Genomic DNA, 12988 nt, shown 5'->3' on the forward strand with positions numbered 1-12988 from the left:
AGGGGGGAAGTGGAGGAAAGAAAAGAGAGAGAGAAGGAGAGAGACAACATAAAAGTCTATAGTATTTCTCTTTAACAGGTTAGTTAATTTTCTTTTTTTTTAACATCTTTATTGGAATATAATTGCTTTACAATGGTGTGTTAGTTTCTGCTTTACAACAAAATGAATCAGTTATGTATATATACGTATGTTCCTATATCTCTTCCCTCTTGCATCTCCCTCCCTCCCACCCTCCCTATCCCACCCCTCCAGGCGGTCACAGAGCACTGAGCTGATCTCCCTGTGCTATGTGGCTGCTTCCCACTAGCTATATACCTTAGTTTGGTAGTGTATATATGTCCATGCCTCTCTCTTGCTTGTGACAAAGCGAGAGACATGTTAGTTAATTTTCAATGGAAAAGAATGATTGATAAAACTCTCTCATGTGAAATATTAGGATTTCAAAAGAAAACAAGGAGTTGAGGTTCTCTTGAAGCCTAATCTTGGACTACTAAAAGCAAAATGCAAAATGCCAACTTATAAAAGAAAAATAGAAAAGACCATTCTGCCTTAAGAGTTTTACCAAAATGTTTCAGGCTGCTGAAGAAAACTTCTTTCCTTTCAAAGAAACTCAAAGTACTTGCTATTCATCACATTTTTAAAAATCTAACATTCATGGGAAGTGGAGATAAGGTCATTTGTTCTTTTACATGGGGAAAAAAAGCATAGAGATTAATCATTATCCTAACGCCTTTACTCCCTGATCCAAGGCTCCCTTGTTGATTAGTACACTAATGATCGTAAGGATTCCAAACAAATTACTATTAAACAACATTAAAAAGTCACAGCCTTCAGTTCAGAGTTCTAAAACAGCTGTGTTTTCTCTACAACAGTAAATAGTATAATCCATAATTTTATAACAAAATATTTTTCTCAAAATTGAACCTTTTAAAGGCATCACATTAGGTCTTACATTAGCCATGCCGTATGATTTTTTTCATTAATAACACATTCAACTATTATGAATGAACAATGCCCAATACTTGGACTTAGGGGATTATTGATTTTAAAATGTTTTTTTCATGAATTTTTTTTTACTCTGATGCTGATTTTGAGATTAGTATAAATTCAATAAATCACATCTCACAAAATAACCAATATAGGGGAATATTCTCTTATGGCATGATCTTAGAGTGTACTAATCTACAGGCATGAACAAGGCCCAGAATGCTTCCTAAAAAAGAAGGGGGGCAGAAGAGAAGAGGAAAAAAATTCAGACATATTTTAAGCTTTCCAGAACAAGGTAGGTTGTAAACTCTTTCAGGATGAACACCTTGTCCCACACAGAGCTGAATATTTTTATCAGCAGGTATTCAGGAAATATGTGTTGAATTGATTACTGGTGGATCTCTATGTACTGTACAGTGCTTTACTTCCTTTGCTTCCACGGCTTCAAGAATCTAACCTTTCTCTTCACTATACAAAAAGAGGTAAAAAATAACCTTCATTGGTCACCCAGATTTCCACAATCTTAGTCCCAGAGTCTAGAACAACAAGGAATAGAAAGTAGTACTGTAGCATATTATCAAGGGAGGTTGTATATTTCCTTCTTTGGAGAGTTTTCTAAGAGAAAATTGATTACGATCTTTCTGGGACAGTTCACAGGCAGTCATTATGTGTATAGACTGGATGACCTCCTATGATTCCTTCTACCCAGATGCTTTTAATATTTTATTTTTAGCATGTTTGATGCTGAGAAAAATGGAAAAGAGTGAAAGCCATTTTTGTTTTCACAATGAAGAAGGGACTACTCTAGGTTTCTTAATAACAAGTGACGTTAATCAAAAAATAGATTAATTTTTACCATGCCCTTTCTATCTAGATATAGTTGCTTTAGCCCACTAAAGCACTGTTATAAACATTTGAAAGCCATAATGCTATTTTTTTTTTTTTTTTTGGCCACCACATGCAGCCTGTGGGATACTAGTTTTCTAACGAGGGACAGAATCTGTGTCCCCCCTGCAGTGAAAGTGTGGAGTCCTAACCACAGGACAGCCAGGGAGTTCCCCATAATGCTATTTTAAGAACAGTCTGGTACTGGGAGAAAATTTATCCACAAGAACAATAAGGCCCAACTGGATTTCGATGCTATTAATCTTGGTAATGGATGGAAACATTTTTGATCACGTTCAAATGCTTGTGGTGGGGAGAGTTAGAAATATGTTGGGTGGGGGAAGGAGGAGCTAAAATTTTCTTTATTTATCTAATGATTTGATGGAAACGTAAGGAGAAATATTGATTATTTCAGCACTTAGCCTCTTTGCTATACGCTTGACCAAAGGCAAACACTGAATAGCTTCCACACTGGAAAGTCTGGCTCAAGAGATGATCCTTATCAAATTTAACATAGCAGTGGCATGAGTTAAACCCAAAGTAAATAAAGGGCATTGATTCGCAGAACACTGAACCAAACATTAAACCATACTGTTGGTTTAATCCTATAATCCTTGGGAAAAAAAAGAAACAGCCAAGGAAAACAGGAAGGGAGAGCAAACATAAAATGGTTGGGGTGTTATAAATAAAAGAGTTAATGAATACACCTCAGATTTTTGTAAGGCATAATTGTTTACACAAAAGCTCAAGGTCAGGGTGGTCCCAAAGTGAAGGGATTATAGAGAAATCTAAAAGGCATTTTTCAGATAATGAAAAAGGGGCATAGCATGCTTTGTTCCAGAATCCCAAGGTAACTGATAGAAATAGTTAGGCAGTGATACCACAAATCTTTAATTTGTCATCACTGCTACATTTGGCTTTAATCATAACTGTTTAATAATCATGCCTGTGAAAAATGTTCACATATAAGAAGAAAGTGCAAATTGTGCCTAGGATCTACTTCCCACACCCTTCTCTAGTGAAATGGAAGGAAAACTAAGTAAAGCTTGAATTGAACTAATAAACTATTGTTGTTTTCAGAATAGTTATTCAAGGAGGAGATCATTGTCAGGGTGACTAGAAGGGGTAGACAAAGTACTTTGAGACATTCATTGGGAGGTAGAATATTGATTCCTGTGAGACAGCATACCAACTTTCAGGCAAGTAGTTCCTGAAGTACTTCTGCCTTTGAGCCCCTCACATACAACTCCTTATTTGTAGACTGTATAACATAGTCCCTAAAATTGACATCTCCATACTACCTCACATCCTCTGGCTCAGGGAAGAGGCTGAGGAATATTTATTCCTGGCTTTTTTTCCCTTGAGGACCTGGGTCCAGAGTCTAGCCCAGTGGATGGCAATAAATGTTTTCTCAATGAATTAATAAATTTGGGGGTGAAAGGAAGAAAATTCCCAACACAGCCTATAGGTCCAGCATTAGCAGGGCCTGCCCATATAATTTATTCAAACTGTCTACCCTGTGTAAGGCTTTGCACTTGAGCATCTCTGCCAAGTGTTTATATGGTATGTATGTATACATATACTATTAAGTTTCTTCAATGTTTTGACTTGGCTTTAATATCTTTTCTTTTATGTACAGAAACCTGTGTTACATAACTTGAAAACAATTACTATAGTAGAAACAATCTCTACAGCTTGAGAAAATATTTAGAAAAAAATTAATGCTATTATATACAACAACATGCATCTGTCTTTTTTATCATATTCTTTTACATATAATAAAGGCTCACAACTAATCATATGAAATGAAAATTGCTATACATTTTTATTAAAACAAAATAGACACATAAATTAATGTCCACCATTGCAACTTCAAATATTTTCATGAAGCCTTATAAGGACATCAAATGGTGATCCTTTTGCAAACGTGGGTATAGAATTAGGTCATAATTATCTCACTCATTAGGAAATTGTCTAACTACCTTTCCTTTTAATTGCTTACTGGAGAAATACATGTTTTGACAACCCAAAAGTTCAGGTTATGCAATTTTCTTCCCACAGAATCTCTTAACATAAGCTGTTACACAATATGGTATTTAATTCTTATAATGATAGCCCCCTTTTACATGTTCTCTATATATTCCAAGCAATAAGACATTTACGTACTGTGACCCTAGTTTTATACATTAACCTGAAAGTACAATTCTAATACTTCTCTATTCAACCACATTATGCAGTGAAAAACTAAACTCCATCTCTGTAAATGAATGATTTTCAAAAAGTAATTAGATATTGATTTATAGTAAATCTACTTAGGTATCCAGACATGAATTACTTAGATAATATTGTGTTAGATGCTTTGTGTTTCAAAACATCACATGGTACATCACTTTTCATGAAATCTAGAGTCACCAAATTTCTGAAGGAATATATATGCTGTGTGGTTGGTGGGACCTCCCCCACACAGTCCCTACCATTTGGGCAGTGTAAAGATCCACTGGGATGTGTTGCTTTAGTTCAAGGTCAACTTTTTGATAGAGTCAGACTAAATGCCAAGACAGATATATGCATACACCTCTCTTAAGCCCCCATGCAGACATTGATCATAACCATACAATAAAAGGGATACAAATACATACCAAACAAAAAACATTCTTCAATTTGACATTCAAAGTATAATGATAAGTCCTAATGGAACTGGACAAAAGTTGTCCTAGGTTCTGACTGTCCTTTTTTTTTTTTATTTTGTTTTTCTTTTGTAGTATGTTTTTTAGCACTTGTTATCATTGGTGGATTTGTTTTTTGGTTTGGTTGCTTTCTTTTCTCTTTCTCTTTTTCTTTTTTTATTAGTTTTTTTTTCATTTTTCATTTTAAATATTTTTTCTATTTTAATAATATTACTTTATTCTATTAATTTATCTTTTTCTTTCTTTCTTTCTTTTTTCTCACTTTAATTCTGAGCCATGTGGCTGAAACAGTCTTGGTGTTCTGGCCAGGTGTCAGGTGTGACCCTCTGAGGTGGGAGAGCCGAGTTCAGTACATTGGTCCATCAGAGACCTCCTGACTTCATGTAATATCAAAGGGCAAATGCTTTCCCAGAAATTTCCACCTCAACGCTAAGACCCAGTTCCACTCAATGACCAGCAAGCTACAGTGCTGGACACCCTATGCCAAACAACTCACAAGACAGGAACACAACCCCACCCATTAGCAGAGAGGCTGCCTAAAATCATAATAGGGTCACAGACACCCCAAAACAAACCACTGGACGTGGTCCTGCCCATGAGGGAGACAAGATCCAGCCTCACCCACCAGAACACAGGCACCAGTCCCCTCCACCAGGAAGCCTATGCCACCCACGGAACCAACCTTACCCACTGGGAGCAGACACCAAAAACAACGGGAACTACGAACCTGCAGCCTGCGACATGGAGAACCCAAGAACAGTAACTTAAGCAAACTGCGAAGACAGAAAAATACACAGCAGATGAAGGAGCAAGGTAAAAACTCACCAGACCAAACAAATGTAAAAGAAATAGGCAGTCTACTTGAAAAGGAATTCAGAGTAATGATAGTAAAGATGATCCAAAATAGAATGGAGAAAATACAAGAAACATTTAACAAGGACCTAAAATAACTAAACAGTAAACAAACAATGATGAACAACATACTGAATGAAATTAAAAATTCTCTAGAAGGAATCAATAGCAGAATACCTGAGACAGAAGAACGGATAAGTGACCTGAAGAATAAAATAATGGAAATAACTACTGCAGAGCAGAAAAAAGAAAAAAGAATGAAAAGAATTAAGGACAATGTCAGAGACCTCTGGGACAATATTAAATACACCAACATGCAAATTATAGGGGTTCAAGAAGAAAAAGAGAAACATAAAGGGACTGAGAAAATATTTGAAGAGATTATAGTTGAAAATAGGAAACTATATGGGAAAGGAAATAGTCAATCAAGTCCAGGAGGCACAGAGAGCGCCATACAGGATAAATCCAAGGAGAAACACGCCAAGACGCATATTATTCAAAGTATCAAAAATTAAATACAAAGAAAAAATATTAAAAGCAGCAAGGGAAAAACAACCAATAACATACAAGGGAATCCCCATAAGGTTAACAGCTGATTCTCCAGCAGAATCTCTGCCAGCCAGAAGGGAGTGAGAGTGGCAGGACATATTTAAAGTGATGAAAGGGAAAAACCTACAACCAAGACTACTCTACCCAGGAAGGATCTCATTCAGATTCGACAGAGAAATTAAAAACTTTACAGACAAGCAAAAGCTAAAAGAATTCAGCACCACCAAACAAGCTTTACAACAAATGCTAAAGGAACTTCTCTAGGCAGGAAACAAAAGAGAAGGAAAATATCTAAAATAATAAATACAAAACAATTAAGAAAATAGTAATAGAAAAAAATATATTGATAATAACCTTAAATGTAAATGGATTAAATGCTCCCAACAAAAGACATAGACTGGATGAATGGTTACAAAAACAAGAAACACACTTTAGACCTAGGGACACATACAGATTGAAAGGGAGGAGATGGAAAAAATATTCCATGCAAATGGAAATCAAAAGAAAGATAGCGTAGCAGTTCACATATCAGACAAAATAGACTTTAAAGTAAAGACTATTACAAGAGACAAAGTAGGACACTGCATAATGGTCAAGGGATCAATACAAGAAGAAGATATAATAATTTTAAATATTACACACCCAACATAGGAGCACATCAATATATACGGCAAATACTAACAACCATAAAAGGGGAAATTGACAGTAACAAAATCATAGTAGGGGACTTTAGCACCCCATTTTCACCAATGGACAGATCATCCAAAATGAAAATACATAAGGAAACACAAGCTTTAAATGATACATTAAACAAGATGAACTTAAATGATATTTATATGACATTTCAACCAGAAACAGCAGATTACACTTTCTTCTCAAGTGCTCATGGAACATTTTCCAGGACAGATCATACCTTGGGTCACAAATCAACCCTTGGTAAATGTAAGAACATTGAAATTGTATCAAGCATCTTTTTCAACCACAGTGCTCTGAGACTGCGTATCAATTAGAGGCAAAAAATGTGTAAAAATACAAACACAAGGAGGCTAAACAATACACTACTAAATAACCAAGAGATCACTGAAGAACTCAAAGAGGAAATCAAAACATTCCAAGAAACATATTACAATGAAGACGTTATGAACCAAAACTTAAGGGATGCAGCAAAAGTAGTTCTAAAAGGGATGTTTATAGCAGTACAATCCTACCGCAAGAAAAAAGAAACATCTCAAATAAACCACCTAACTTTACACGTAAAGCAACGAGAGAAAAAAGAACAAAAAAAACCCCAAAGTTAGCAGAAGGAAAGAAATCATAAAGATCAGATCAGAAATAAATGAATAAGAAATGAAGGAAACAATAGCAAAAATCAATAAAACTAAATGCTGGTTCTTTGAGAAGATAAACAAAATTGATAAACCATTAGCCAGACTCATTGATTAAAAAAGGGAGGAGATTCAAATCAATAGATTTAGAAATGAAAAGGAGAAGTAACAACTGACACTGCAGAAATACAAAGGACCATGAGAAATTACTACAAGCAACTATATGCCAATAAAATGGACAACCTGGAAGAAATGGAAAAAAATCAAAGACAAGCACAACCTTCTCAGACTGAACAAGGAAGAAATAATAGAAAATATAAACAGACCAATCACAAGCACTGAAATTGAAACAGTGATTTAAAATCTTCCAACAAACAAAAGCCGAGGACAAGATGGCTTCACAGGTGAATTCTATCAACATTTAGAGAACAACTAACCCCTATCCTTCTCAAACTCTTCCAAAATATAGCAGAGGGAGGAACACTCCCAAACACATTCTATGAGGCCACGATCACCCTGACACCAAAACCAGACAAAGACGCCACAGAAAAGAAAACTACAGGCCCATATCAATAAAGAATATGGATGCAAAAACCCTCCACTAAATACCAGCAAACAGAAACCAACAGCACATTAAAAGGATCATACATCATGACCAAGTGGGGTTTACCCCAGGAATGCAAGGATTCTTCAATATATGCAAATTAATCAATGTGATAAGCCATATTAAAAAATTGAAGGAGAAAAACCATATTATCATCTCAATAGATGCAGAAAAAGCTTTTGACAAAATTCAACACCCATTTATGATAAAAACCCTCCATAAAGTAGGCATAGAGGGAACTTACCTCAACATAATAAAGGGCAAATATAACAAACCCACAGCCAACATCATCCTCAATGGTGAAAAATTGAAACCATTTCCTCTAAGTTCAGGAGCAAGAAAATGTTGTCCACTCTCACTACTATTAGTCAACATAGTTTTGGAAGTTTTAGCCACAGCAATCAGAGAAGAAAAAGAAATAAAAGAAATCCAAAGTGGAAAAGAAGAAGTAAAGCTGTCACTGCAGATGACATGATACTATATATAGAGAATCCTAAAGATGCTACCGGAAAACTACTAGGGCTAATCAATGAGTTTGGTAAAGTAGCAGGATACAAAATTAATGCACAGAAACCTCTTTCATTCCTATACACTAATGATGAAAAATCTGAAATAGAAATTAAGGAAACACTCCCATGTACCACTGCAACCAAAAGAATATAATACCTAGGAATAAACCTACCTAAGGAGACAAATGACCTGTATGCAGAAAACTATAAGACATGGATGAAAGAAATTAAAGATGATACAAATAGATGGGGAGATATACCATGTTCTTGGATTGGAAGAATCAACATTGTGAAAATGACTCTACTACCCAAAGCAATGTACAGATTCAATGCAATCCCTATCAAACTACCAATGGAATTTTTCACAGAACCAGAACAAAATATTTCACAATTTGTATGGAAACACAAAAGACCCTGAATAGCCAAAGCAATCTTGAGAAAGAAAAACGGAATTTGAGGAATCAGGTCCCCAATTTAAGAATATACTACAAAGTTACAGTAGTCCAGACAGTATGGTACTGGCAAAAAGACAAAAATATAGATCAATGGAATAGGATAGAAAGCCCAGAGATAAACCCATGCACCAATGGTCACCTTATCTTTGATAAAGGTGGCAAGAATACAAAATGGAGAAAAAGACAGCCTCTTCAATAAGTGGTGCTTGGAAAACTGGATAGCTACATGTAAAGGAATGAAATTAGAACACTCCCTAATACCGTACACAGAAATAAATTAAAATGGGTTAAAGCCCTAAATGTAAGGCCCGACACTATAAAACACTTAGAGGAAAACATAGGCAGAGCATTCCATGACATATCACAGCAAGATCCTTTTTGACCCACCTCCTAGAGAAATGGAAATAAAATAAAAAATAAACAAATGGGACCTAATCAAACTTAAAAGCTTTTGCATAGCAAAGGAAACCATAAACAAGACAAAAAGACAACCCTCAGAATGGGAGAAAATATTTGCAAATGAAGCAACTGACAAAGGATTAATCTCCAAAATTTATAAGCAGCTTATGCAGCTCAATATCTAAAAAACAAACAACCCAATCCGAAAGTGGGCAGAGGACCTAAATAGACATTTCTCCAAAGAAGATATACAGATTACCAACAAACCGATGAAAGGATGCTCATCATCACTAATCATTATAGAAATGAAAATCAAAACTGCAATGTGGTATCACCTCACACCAGTAAGAATGGGCATCATCAAAAAATCTACAAAGAATAAATGCTGGAGAGTGTATGGAGAAAAGGGAACCCTCTTGCACTTTTAGTGGGAATATAAATTGATAGAGCCACTGTGGAGAACAGTATGGAGGTTCCTCAAATAACTAAAAATAGAACTACCATACGACCCAGCAATCCCACTTCTGGGCACATACCCTGAGAAAACCATAATTCAAAAAGAGTCATGTAGGGCTTCCCTGGTAGCGCAGTGCTTGAGAATCTGCCTGCCAATGCAGGGGACACGGGTTCGAGCCCTGGTCCAGAAAGATCCCACATGCTGCAGAGCAACTGGGCCCATGAGCCACAACTACTGAGCCTACACATCTGGAGCCTGTGCTCTGCAACAAGAGAGGCCGCGACAGTGAGAGGCCTGCGCAACGCAATGAAGAGTGGCCCCCACTTGCCACAACTAGAGAAAGCCCTCACACAGAAACAAAGACCCAACACAGCCAAAAATATATTAATTAATTCATTAATTAAAAAAAAGAAGAGTCATGTACCACAATGTTAATTGGAGCTCTATTTACAGTAGCCAGGACATGGAAGCAACCTAAGTGTCCATCGACAGATGAATGGATAAGGGAGATGTGGCACATATATACAATGGAATATTAGCCATAAACAGAAACAAAATTGAGTTACTTGTAGTGAGGTGGATGGACCTAGAGTCTGTCATACAGAGTGAAGTAAGTCAGGAAGAGAAAAACAAATACCATATGTTAACACATATATATGGAATCTAAAAAAAAATATGGTTTTGAAGAGCCTATGGGCAGGACAGGAATAAATACGCAGACATAGAGAATGGACTTGAGGACATGGGGAGGGGGATGTGTAAGCTGGGACAAAGTGAGAGGGTGGCATGGACATATATACACTATCAAATGTAAAACAGGTAGCTAGTGGGAAGCAACCGCATAGCACAGGGAGATCAGCTTGGTGGTTTTTGTCCACCTAGAGGCGTGGGATAGGGAGTGTGGGAGGGAGATGCATGAGGGAGGAGATATGGGGTTGTATGTATATGTATAGCTGATTCACTTTGTCATACAGCAGAAACTAACTATTGTAAAGCAATTATACTCCAATTAAGATGTTAAAAAAACTCACCAGGTGTTTGTCTTATTGCCTGGCCCAGTCTCTATATCACCACCACCACGCCTGAGTGCCCTCTCAATATTGCTCTGAAGATTTAATTTAAGACCTTTATTTCTAAATGTTTTAAGTAGAAGCTCATTGAAAAATCTTCACCCCAACCACTTCTGTTTTATGAGTTCAAAATATTTAGTTGATGTGCAAGACCAATTAATTATGTTTAAATTTCTGAAAGTATGAGATCAGGTTCTACAATTTTCAGTAATAGATTTCCAATGACGATACTTGCAGAAGTTTTCTTCCATAATACTCTTAATTTTATGTCATTTATATTTCACTTGTTAGGGTAATGAGAAACAAAGAAAGGTTTAGTGATGTACTCAAATCACACAGACAACAGGCCATAACGCATACCTTACCCTAAATCTACATGCTCTAGTTAAAAACTTAAATTCCCTTCCCCAACCAATGTGTCTTATCTACTTTTAGTTAGACTGTCTTACACAAGGTAATTTTCTTATATTGGGATAAAAGTACATGTTCTGCAATCTAACTAATCATATACACTAAGCTATGATGACTTTAATTTTCTGCTCTAAAGAATTTTAAGTTTTTTACATGATGTAACAGACCACTAGAATTATTCTTGGTACTGCTATAGACCAATTAAGAAGTACTTTTCATGATTTTCCAAGTTCAGAAGTAAAGCAATTTTACAATGACTTTTAAAGTAGTTTCATAGCTACATTCATACTGGGTAATTAATAAATAACACTCAGTAGGCAGAACAGCATAAATGTTAAGATTATGGGCTCTGGAATCAGACAGACACAAGGGGTGCTTTGCTAGCTCTCTGACATTGCTAGCTCTCTGAGCCTGTTTCCTCTTCCTAAAAATAGGCAAAATAACAAGGGATTAAGAGGTGCAAACTACTATGTGTAAAATGTATAAGCTACAAGGATATATTGTACAGCACATGGAATATAGCCAATATTTTATATTAACTATAAATGGAGCACAACCTTTAAAAACTGTGAATCACTAGTTGTACACCTGAAACATATAATATGGTAAACCAACTATGTCACAATAAAAAAGAAGGAAAAAAGGAAGAAAATAATGGGCATAATAGGAATACTGACTTCATTGGGTTGTCACAAGAATTAAATAACACACCTAAAGTTCTTACAACTATGCCTGGCACATTTTAAATGCTCAATGAATGATAGCTGTTATTATTATCAACTAAAGCTGACAAATTATTTGCATGATAAATTAAAGTGCAATGCTTTATCATATTTTTAACATATTAAGTACATGTCTACGCTCATCTTGCTTCCAAATCACACTGGATAGAAGGGTTTCTCATAAAATACAGCCATTATTAAATATATATTTACTGTTTTAATTTCAGTGTTGAGAAATATGCTGCACTAATGGTAAAACAATTGGCTGAGTAGTGGTGAAACAGATAAAATTTTCCCATGTTGTAACTCTTAACTGGGATGAACATTCTACGGTGACTAAAAGGTGAAGTTCTTTTGGTCTTGACTCACTGCTGGAAATCCCCTCAGCAAAACTGTTTGGCTCTGCTCCAACTCTATGATAGGGTCTTATTTCCAGAAAGGACTAAGCAAAAAGAACAGAACTCAAAGACTAGAGTCCAGAACCAGAGTTTACAAGTCATAGATGTACTGCTTTCTTGATCAATTCAGATTTATAGAATCATAAAAAGCCACATTTTAATTATGCTGGTCTATAACCACACAAAGATAGTTTTCAGGGAAGAGAACCAAAGTCATAAAAGTTCAATATGTGTCACAAATGCTATTTAAAAATGTTCCCTTCGTTAGGCAAGTTTTTTTCCAAAAGCACTAAATTTATATGAAAATGTTGCTACTAACCTATCTCCCTCACTTCCACCTAACTCTCACATGCAGATTATGGATGAAGACACATTTGCCTAGTTAGGCATCATCCAGTCTTTCTCTTTCTTTTCAGGCATCATCCAGTTATTAAATGGCAGTTATAGATTCCCAATCACATGATAAGACTTTAATGTATTATTGACACGATTTCTGTCCAATATCTATACTCTAAAAGGGAGTGTAAATAACACAGTGTTTAGGAGCCAGTTCTCGAGTCAAAACAACCTGGGTTATTCTAATCCCAGTTCTGCCATTTGTAACTGTTTGATCTTGAGCAATGTACTTAGTTTCTGGGTCTTAGAGATATCCCTTCCACTTACATGAAATGGATCTAT

This window comes from Lipotes vexillifer, unplaced genomic scaffold (assembly GCF_000442215.2).
Source record: "Lipotes vexillifer unplaced genomic scaffold, Lipotes_vexillifer_v1.1 scaffold886, whole genome shotgun sequence".
In the NCBI taxonomy this organism is placed as follows: Eukaryota; Metazoa; Chordata; class Mammalia; order Artiodactyla; family Lipotidae; genus Lipotes; species Lipotes vexillifer.